General features: G+C 42.7%; 1 protein-coding gene across 2 annotated transcripts in view; it reads left to right on the forward strand.

Annotated features, from left to right (window-relative positions):
• stpg2 (sperm-tail PG-rich repeat containing 2) overlaps positions 1-4,168 on the forward strand; it is a 377,020-nt gene extending 372,852 nt beyond the window's left edge. For both annotated transcript variants that reach the window (XM_087979916.1, XM_043674437.2), the window contains one exon: positions 1,114-4,168. The gene's annotated coding sequence lies outside the window, so the exon portion shown is untranslated. The remainder of the gene's footprint in view (positions 1-1,113) is intronic.
• The last annotated feature ends 1,832 nt before the right edge of the window (positions 4,169-6,000 follow it).

Below are 6,000 nucleotides of genomic sequence, written 5' to 3' on the forward strand. Positions count from 1 at the left end.
CATTTACCTGCCCTACCTCCTGGTTAAGTGAAAGTGCGGACTGCAGATGCCTGAGATCAGAGTCGAGAGTGTGGTGCTGGAAAAGTACAGCAGGTCAGGCAGCATCTGAGGAGCAGGAAAATCAATATTTCAGGCAAAAGCCCTTCAACAGGAATCTCGAATATAGGGCTTTTGCCCAAAACGTCCTGCTCCTCGGATGCTGCCTGACCTGCTGTGCTTTTCCAGCACCACACTCTACCTCCTGGTTAAGCGCTGCCTCAATTTTCAAATATTTTTCTACGTCAATTCCCTCAGTTCACACTTCTCCCTTCATCTGTAATCTCCAAGGGATGGCAGAACTGTGCTGTGAGGTGAGATTGGTTCCAACTGGGCCTAGAGTTTAGAGGAATGAGAGTGGATGTGATTGAAATGTGTAAAGTTCAAACAGGGCCAGACACGGGATGCAGGAAGAATGTTCTCCCAGGTTTGGGAATTCTAAAAAGAGGAGACGCAGTCTCAGGATACGGTGAAGGCCTGAGATGGAGAAGCAATTCTTTACTCTGAGAGTGGTCAACCTGTGAATTTGTGGAATTTGTTACCAGTGAGAAGTGTGGAGGCTCCATCACTGAATATATTCAGGAAAGAGATATTTTTGGGTGTTAAAGGCGTTGAGAGGTATAAAGAGAAAATGGAAACATGGTGTTGAAATGGAGGATCAGCCATGATCATATTGAACAGGAGCAGGAAGGAGGAGCCAAATGACTTACTCCCAACCCTGGTTTCCATAGCCCTCTGATGTCTTTGTTCTCTGAGTATAAAAGTCCCTGAGTATAAAAGTCCGACCATCAACAACAAATGTTACCTGTTTCTGTCTGCACAGATACTGCTGAGATTTTCAAGCAATGTTTTTGTTTCTTCTTACATCAGTTTGCCAGCATATATGGTATTTGGATTTTCCCGTATTTGACTCAGTGTCAGCTGTTGCTACATATTGATCTTGCGAAGTCACTCGAGACGCGTTAATACATCAGTGGCTTGATAACAATATAAGTCATCTCCCCATATTTGTTTGCAGCTGCTGCCTGGGTCAGGGGACAGTCAACTGTATTTTATTTCCTGTCTGTGATTCCTCAGATTAAGGTAAACAGATGAAGGGAAGTGGAGTATATTTTGAGGACAAAGAGAAACGTATACTGACTCTTCACAGCTCTCAAAGAAAATGCCTTAAAGTACTTCAAATGGAAGAGTTTCTTCAAAATGAAGCAGCTGTCCCCAAGTAAGCTTTCAGCGTTGTCTTAATTTGATGCAGATTATTTTGCCTGTTTGCACCTACCTGACTGATCTCCCAACTGAAATGGACTAGTCGGAGCCACACTAAAGAAACAAGACTGTCGATAGGACCTTGATCCTTTTTTTGATGATATTATTAGTTAATCTTCCATGTCATTATCCAGGAACAGAACTAATAAATAAATTGCATCTCTCTCATCCTTGCCTTTCCGTATCTCTGTAAGCGCTTGTCTGATTTTGCCTGAAGGTTTCTGTGGTGGGACTCGCAATCTCTCTTTGTGTCTTTCAGGCCTTTGCCCCTTCAGTTTCAATTGCATCCAGTTTCTCCCTTCTTTCAGCTCTGAATCCTCCAAGGGGATGGTGTCCTTTCAATTCTTTCCCCTCCCAGTCCCAATTCGGTCCCAGCATCACCCAATTCCTTCACCTCACTGTGCCTGATCCCTAATTTCTGGAATTTCTGTCTTAAACGCTTCAGCTCTCTACTTCTGACTCTCTTCTGGAAGTCACTCCTTTAAAAACTACTTCTTCCACCAAATGTCTTCCCAGCTAGTAGATAGGTGCTAGATGGATGAAATGGACAGGATGGGCCAAAGGGCCTCTTTCTGTTCTCAAATTTCTGAATGGACCTCACAAATTTCAAATCTAATGTTGATCTTGCTTTTTATTCAGCTTCTCTGCAGCTGTAACTTTGCGTTCTTCGCTCTGTTTTATTGCCCTGTGATCGTTGAATGAAGTCACACAGCGCCAGGGTATAGTCCAACAGGTTTATTTGAAATCACAAGCTTCCAGAGCACTGCTCCTTCATCACCTGACAAAGGACTATAACCTGGTGTTGTGTGACTTCTGACTTTGTCCACCCAGTCCAACACCAGCACCTCCACATCATGATCACCGTGTGGTATGATTTGTGTGTACTGCACTCAAAACAAAACTTTTCACTGTACCTATGTACATGTGACAATAATCAATCAACTAAAAATCAAATTTCTGTGTAGTAAAATTCTACCACTTCATCCTTATACATCTGTATACATCTTGGTGTAAAATTCCACCTGATTATTCTTTACCATCTATGTGCTAAATAAATGTGAGTTGTTGAGTATTGATTACATTCCTGGGAAGTGCTGTGGGATGGTGAAATTGTTTTTCTCATTCCCTGACATACAAACCTCTTCAGACTTGATAACAGTATAGAAATGGTCTCATCTCACCTAACCAATATCAAATCCTTTCTAAATCTCAAGGATTCAAGAAATGTAGAAACACACGAGTCAAACAATTGAGGAGGCAATGACCTAGGTATTGTCACTGGACTATTAATCCAGATGCCTCCTATATAATGGAGAACTGGGTTTGAATCCCACCATCACAGTTGGTGGAATTTGAATTCAACCAAAAATAATCTAATGATGACCATGAATCCATCGTTGATTGTCAGAAAATCCCGTCTGGGTTAATAATGTCCTTTTGGGAAGGATAATGCTGCCCTTTCACCTTCTGGCCTATATGTGACTCCAGACCTCACAGCAATGTGGTTGCCTCTTAACGGCTCTCTGGGCAATTAGGGATGGACAATAAACCAGCAATGCTTCTGTCCTATGAATGAATTTTAAAAAAGTTTGTTTGGATCCCACTGTCATCCCCCCTAATTTGTCAGTCGTTAGCACTGCTGTCTCACAGCGCCAGGGACCTGGGTTCGATTCCACCCTCGGGCGACTGTCTGTGTGGAGTTTACACATTCTCCCCGTATCTGTGTGGATTTCCTCCCACAGGCCAAAGATGCGCAGGTTAGCTGGATTGGCCATGGGAAATGCAACGTTACAGGGATAGTTTAAGGGACTGGATCATGTGGATTGCTATTTGGAGGGTCTGTGTGAACTCGATGGGCCGACTGGCCTGCTTCCACGCTGTAGGGAATCTATTCAATGTTTCCACCCAGTTTTGAGAAGCCAACACTCAGGGTTGGGGCTCATTAGCATCATCCAAGTGAGGTGCCAGCCAGGACTCCAACAGTTTGGGGGGCAGTCTGAGGTGGAAAACACTTGAGAAAATGTTTCGGTTTATGGGCAAACCTAAAGCTAATGGATCATAAATCTATGATGGTCACCAATAAATCCAACGGCATGTCCAGGAGAAACCTCTTTAGCCTGAGATTGCTATAACATGGTGCATGGAAGTGAATCGATTACCTAAAGGGGAAGCTGTGTAAACACAGATGGAAGAGAGGGTTAGAAGGACACGTTGGTAAGGTAAGATAAAGTAGGATAGGAGGTGGCTCCTACGGAGAATAAAGACCAGCATGACCTAGTTGGGCTGAAGGGCTTGTGTATATGCTGGAAATTCACTGTCAGCTTTATCTAGTAAGAGGAGGACTCCAGAATCACAACCACTTTGTGCGACTGTATATAATATCCGTTCACATGACCCATGAGAATCAAAACTGCTCCCCCCACCAAATGAAGATGTCTCCATCGTTCATCAACTAGCTTCTAGGAGTCCTTTCACCATCTCCTCCACACTCCTCAAAATCTTCAGAATTTGTTCCAGACTTCAGATTCAAAGTTAAGTCAATGCAAGGAGAGAGTTGGGGAAGGGTGCATATGTCTGACAGAATGGTAAATGTAATTATTTAACCATTTCAATCAACCACATTGAAAATTAATGAGACCCTCATAACTTTAGGCAGTAGAGGTGAATGTAGGAACAATGTAAATTGATAGTAAATTGTCTTTAGTTCCGTGACCTCACGGTGAAAAATTAGTTTTTGTTCTTGTCCATTGCCTCATATGTTTTATGTTGTGAGTTGGTCACAAACGATTGTGGTGTACGAATAGAGAATGTCAACTCCTCTTTGCCGTGACACATCGATCTGCTGTAAAGTCAATAAACACAACATTCAATGAAACCCTGGATCACTTCTCGTTATTTTTACAAAGTCACCCCATCCTTGCTCCTGTCTTTCCTTAATTTGAGCAATTAGGAATCACAATTTTCCTTTATGGCCAGAAACAAAAGCTGCACAACAAATGGAAGTCTGATTGAAAAAAAAATCACCAAAAGCTCATCAACTTAAAACAACACTCTCCCAGTTAATATTTATCCCTTAATCAACATCACACACAGAAAGATAGATGATTTGGTAGTTGCCAGTTTGTAGGAGTTTGCTGTGTACAAATTGGTTGCTAAATTACAGCACTTCAGTGAAAGAAATTCACTGTACATTCTGTGTGATAAAGGGAAAAGTCACCATAGTCCTGCTCTTTCATTATAGAGATATGACTGTTGGTGATTTAACCCTGAGGTTGAGGAAAGGAGCCGCTCATGATAATCTCAGCTGGTACAGGAATCAAACCCATGCCATTAGTGTTACTGTGTATCACAGCCTATCTGTCCAGCCAACTGAGCTAACTGCTCCTCCTTGTGGTAGCGTGGCAGTGGTGCTGAAGTTGGGAGAGGGGGTTAAGTCAGGGCCCACTAACCAGGGTCCATGTGGACCTGCTGGTGTCTAGATGGGTTGGGTGGTGGGACTGGAGAACCCAGACTTCAGCAGCGTTGAGGACCATGTTTTCTGAAGAAGGGCCTGTGCCCGAAACGTCGAATCTCCTGTTCCCTGGATGCTGCCTGACCTGCTGTGCTGTTCCAGCAATAAAGTTTCGACCATGTTTTCTGTCACTTCCTCTGCCCAGCAGTTGAGGGAAGTCCCAACTGTGACTGGTACCCACTGCACGCTCTTCCTCCAGAGATACCTGGGCACAGGCAAAACTGCAGAGGAAAGGAGTCTTGCAAGTCAATAGCTTGTGCTCATGAATCAATCTTTGCCAGCCTTCTCACTCACTCCCATGTCTGCTTTGTTTTCAGACACCTAATTCCTTTCCTTCATTGCAGGTTCTCTCACCCACTCTGCCAAGCTGTAATTTTAGTTTTCATATGCGGAATGTGCCAGCAATGATCTTTGAGTGGCGCTTTAAAGTACACGGCACGAGAATGTTTCATTGAGTGGTTACATTTTTGTGACAGAATTAAACATTATCTTTCAGAATTTCCTTACCTGAGTCACATTCTCCTGGACAATATTTATCCCTTAATCAATGTCACACACAAAAATTCAAATGATCTGTTTGTGTATCTAATATTCTGTATTCTGTCAAAGAGCATTCCCATTTGCAAGTTTCTCTTCATACATTTGTATGTTAGCGTGTGACTGTGGGATTACACCAGGGTCAGCAACTTCTCCCAAGTGGTGCTCAAAGTTATGCCAGCTTTTGAGAAGTGTTTCTTTTCTCAAGGTTTCTGCTCAAACTCACTTCCGTGTTGATAAACGTAAAAACCTGCCAAGAGACTGCCTCTGCAATTCACCAAACCTTTCACAGTTGGTTTTTCTTTTTGAAAAAAAAAAGTTTGCTTTAGAAAATAATTTTGATTATAGTTAAGAGAAGGTTTTGAGCAGTTTGACTAATGCAACTAGAAAAGGGGAGACCACTGCAACTGGTCGTGAGCCGCTGTGAGTAACCCAAGTGAAAAATGACTTTTAAAAAAAAGGAACTATTGACATAAGCAGTGGTGCTGATTCCAATCCAGAGAAGAGTCAGATACTAGCATAATGAGTGGAATCTTACCAGAAATTCAGCTAAGTGTCAGATATAGTTAGTAAGAGTTCAATATAGTTCTTGGGGTCAAAGGGACTCGGGTTTGGGAAGGAAGCGGTATCAAAATGCTGAGTTGGATGATCAG

This window comes from Chiloscyllium plagiosum, unplaced genomic scaffold, assembly GCF_037043375.1.
Source record: "Chiloscyllium plagiosum isolate Xiang-an unplaced genomic scaffold, Cpla_swu_hap1 HiC_scaffold_36, whole genome shotgun sequence".
Lineage (NCBI taxonomy): Eukaryota > Metazoa > Chordata > Chondrichthyes > Orectolobiformes > Hemiscylliidae > Chiloscyllium > Chiloscyllium plagiosum.